Genomic DNA, 4,881 nt, shown 5'->3' with positions numbered 1-4,881 from the left:
AAAATTCACGTCTTTACAATTTCATAATCTCTTGTTACATATTTATATTATTTATATTTATTGGTTTGTAAAAGAAAAAAAAAATATTGTATGGTTTTTTTTTTTTTTTTTTACTTTCCTGCAAAGATACTTACAGAAAAGTGCATTATGGGTCTTGGCAGAGCTATATGTTCTATCTTACAAGTGCTATTCTAGTTCTATTATCTCACATTTGTTACCTTTTTATATACAAAAAAACAAAACTTTTTCGCCAGATTCCAAATATTTTCTCTCAAAGGCGACTAATAACAAAATAAAAAACAAAAAAAATCATATTGTGAATCACGACGTACAACTTAAATCACGTCCCAAATCTCCTTAACCTTAAATCCTGCTCCATTGTTCTTATGTGTGTGACTTTTTCGAACACGTTTTCTAATTAGTTCTGTAATAAGTCAACACTTTGATGGGGAGTTTTATTGATCTTCACATCTGAGTTTAAATGTCAAACCAATGCTTTAAGCGAACACTTCAAAGAGTTCCCTGCCTGTGAATCTATCACTCGGATGCATCGCTGATATAAACATGCATTAGCGTTTCATTTGCTCTTTGCAGGACGCCGATGATTGCGCTCGTATATATATTATTATTTCCTTTAGCGAATAATTTGAGTCGTCTTAACTCCCAGTGTATATTTCCACTCGAGCATAAAATTACATTGTTTAGTTATCAAAGGCTTTGTGTAATTACATCTGTGTGATTCAGGATGACAAGGCTGATAGTGTCTGCACAATACGCCTGCATATATAATCACAGACAAACTCCCATTTGGGAGAATGGAGACCATTATTATGGAAATGACCTTTGGGTGACAAGAATTCAGAGGGATAAAGAGTGTGTAATACAGAGGAAGGCCATGTGTGAGTGGGTGAATCCATTTTATATCAAATGAAAACAAATGGTTATTTTTATTTTATTTTTATTATATTTTTTAAAAGTTTATTTTATTGTAATTATTTAAATTAAAATGGAGATTTTTCTTCATTTTAAATTTAAAGATTGAAAGAAATGAGTCATTTGTTGGAATGCTGAGTCAGCGTTTACAAATAACAGTGTTCCTGTTTTTCTTCGTCATCATGATTATTATTATTATTATGTATTTTTAGCAGAACAATAAAAGAAATGAGTAATTATTCATGATGTATTTCTCTTTCACTGTGTTGTACTGTATTGAGTTGAGTTGCTAATGTTGAGGAAGGTGAGATTTTCTTTCTTTTTAATTTGAAAACTCGATACCACCGATATCAATATCTTGTTGCAATACATGGTATCGAATTGGATACGTGTCAAAAACATAAAGCTCGAGCTATGTAACAAGAATATTCTACCCACCACTTGACTCAAATGTCAGCTGCTGCTTTTTGCAGTTTTTTTTTGTCATTTTCAGCTTTTACTTTTTCTTTTTTCCGATATCCTAACCCGTGGTTTTTAAACAACTGTCTGGCTGACACTGATTCTGAGTATCATAATGGCTGATGTATAGTGCAATACAATGGGATACTATGAGCAAGGCAGCATAATGTGCAGTATCATTTCCCTCCCCCTCCGAATGCTATAAAATCTTAATGTTATATGCATAAACAACAGTTTTTCTCATGAGAATTAGGGCTGCACAAAGGCAAACATTGGTCAATATGGCACATATACTGGGTTGACAATAAATTACATTATATTACAATATATTTGGATTCCATAAGCAAGTAGAAATTTTGGTATTTTTACCCCTAAAATAATCTATTTTAAGAAATACAGGTTCTTTAAAAACTCTAGTCTATTAAATAAATTTCTTATATTTCATCTAGCTTTGTGAGTGTGGTCAGCCGAGTAGCTAAGTTAGCACAAGAAGATGAAGTTAAGAGGAAAAATTAGAATTTCATTGTAAAGATTTTAAATAAATGCGTCATGTTTACTTTTTTTTCTCTCTACTAGCAGAACCAGGAATTGAACCCACAACCTTCCATTTGAAAGAGCACTGATCCAACATCATTGGAAGAAATTAGCTGAATGTTTAGTTTAGTTGAAACTAGGACTGTCAATGTTTCTCTATAATCCCATTCAAATTCCATTCCTTACTATTATTAATATTTGGATTATATTCATTTATTTATTTTTTTTAAATGATATGTCTCTTTTTTTTTCTTTCTTTTTTGATTGTGCGTGTAACTGTAGGGGTTAAGACAGCTCAAGAGTAACCTGAGAGTATGTTTTTGCTGTGGCACCTTTGCTAAGAAAACACACTCACCCTGGGATTACTGGAGGTGTCAATCTGGATCTGTTTGTTTTGAGCCCAGCTTTGATTCCCTGACACTAAAGCGGCAGCTTCATAAATTCACATTGTGTCAAATGAATCAATAGATCCCATTAGCTGGGGAAGTTGTGTAGTACTGTACTTGAGGGACCGGGGCGCTCCTGCCCCCCCCCCCCCCACCACCACCACCACCATTTTTAGACATTCTTCTATAGTCAAGGCGATGGCAGAGGAATAAGAGTCTGGCTGTTGATCTGTACCGACAGATCCAGCAGTTGAAATGGTTTGGCTGACTGGTCCCAGTTGGACTTCAACAGCGCTTCCGCTGCGCTGCCAGCTTGGGTCTCCAAGTCCAACAGGAGGAAGGAATTCGCTGAGACGTTCTCAGCCTCCAAGCTCCTCCTGCTAAAACAGTTCAATCTTCTGCTGCACTTAAAAATGTTGTGTTTTTCGGCAGTCAAAAATAATTTCTTTGAATCGTTGTATTTGGAGTACAGGAGAAGATATGACTGGTATGTGTTACAGGAGTAGTCTTAGCCATTTATTTTGTATGGCACTCACTTTGTTGATGGTGAAGTTATGAGTTGGTTCTGCAAATTTGGAACCAAAAACACACACGACCCTTCTGTGGGTACCGACCCAGGCTTTGGAAATGAAGTTGTTGTTTCCATGTCTACAGATGTTTCATATCGTTTTGCCATTTTGAAAATGAGGAAGATAAACACCGTTTTCTTGGTAATGAGATCTTCTGATGTTTGGTCTAAATCTAGTCTTGAACTATGGTCTGCTGCTGTTTGCTGGACGTCCTGCTGAGTCACAAACTGCTTCCACTTCTGGGTTAGGACTTTGCCTCAATCATGCCTCCATCACTAATGGTTGGATATTTCCCAATAAAATACGACAAATACATGGCACACAATTACAAATAATTTGGTTATTGATGCACCCTCACATCAGGTTGCAAGCTATCAAATAAAGAACTTATTAGAACCCTTCATTTTACTTGTGGTCCCCCAATTATCGGTTTGTAGTAGAGGATTATTAGTAGAGATGAACCGATATGTTTTTTTCAGGGCCGATACCGATTATTAGTAATCAAGGAGGCCGATAACCGATATTTGGATGAAAAGTTAAAATATTAATAATTCAAACAAATAATTAAATCTAAGTCTATCCCTAATTAATAGGCATGTTGTCACTCCTCAGCATTGGCATTTCATTTTAAAGATCTCTTGTAATTACGCAGTTTGGCCTGTGATTAGCACACACAGATGTTATTATACCTCGGTTAAGCTTTCATTTCAAGATGAATGAAGGACAATGAATGTATGACTACTATAGGTGTCTTCCTGTTTTGTGGGGCTGCCCTCTTCTTTTGCCTTTTTGGAAATGATTAGAACAATCTGGATGAGAGCGGTTTGTGGCACCGTTGCCAGATTCTCCCTCAGTTGACTGCTTGGAGATTAGTCCCTTCTTCTACCACCAGAGGTGTCTAAATCAGACGCTGCCCTGGCATTAGCTGGGATCATCACTGCTGTGAGAATAATCCCCAGACACTGGAAAAGTCAAGTAAAGCCTGATTTCACAGACTGGTTGAAGTTATTCACAGACTGTATCCTTTGAGGTACATTATCTACATCATATAAATGTCCAACTGACTAAAAAGTTAAACTTTAACGTGTCAATGCTTTGGGCAAAGGCTCCATGTCATCAGTTATGGTTGCACATTTGCTTTTTGAAGTATTTCTTAATGATTCTTAATTAATTAGATTATCAGTTAATACAGTCATAGGCTGTGGTCAACAGCAGTGTTTCTCAAAGACTGGTTTGGGACCCATAGACGGGTCGTAGGAGTTTTTTTTAAACCTTTGATTTAAGATATGTGTGTATATGTTTTAAGAAACTTACATAAAATTAAGTTTTACTGATTTTACCATTCATCTTATGGAAATTTATCAATTCAAAAATTATATTAGTTTTTACATTATGCACAAATCTGTTCAACTCATGATTTATATGTATAGCAATTTGTGTTGTGGTAATCATGGTAAAAGTGGGTCCCCATACAGAACCTTTTGTGATGATTTGAACTATATAATATGTGTAAATATGTATATAATAATATAATAATAAATATGTGTTACTTGATCATAGAATCATAAAAAAATAAATAAAATGTAAACATATAAGAATTTAAAGGTGCATTATGTAATAAATCTAAAGCAACTGACCATAAAATCCTCCTAATATGTCACAGAGACTCAGGAATAATGTTCATATAACAAACTGAACTCACCAACAACAACAGTACAGACACAATGTTTGCATTAAAAAAAATATTTTGCAGACTGCAAATAATTTTTATGTTTTGAAATCATGTTTTGGCATGTGGCGCCACCTACCGCTGTCTACCAATCGTTGCAGTCAGTAGAGTCTCAGCTCTAGCAACCACGGGTTGCCAGTTACGTCAGAAAACGAAAACCTAAAAGACCTCGGTATTTTGATTTTGAATGTAGTAACTGTTTTTGGCCACATTCTTACATATGGCACCTTTAAATTTGAAATAGGAAATAAATCCCATAGAGCATGCTTGA

The sequence above is a fragment of the Microchirus variegatus genome, assembly GCF_963457635.1.
Source record: "Microchirus variegatus genome assembly, chromosome: 4".
Taxonomy (NCBI): Eukaryota; Metazoa; Chordata; class Actinopteri; order Pleuronectiformes; family Soleidae; genus Microchirus; species Microchirus variegatus.
This window is presented reverse-complemented; position numbering follows the sequence as displayed.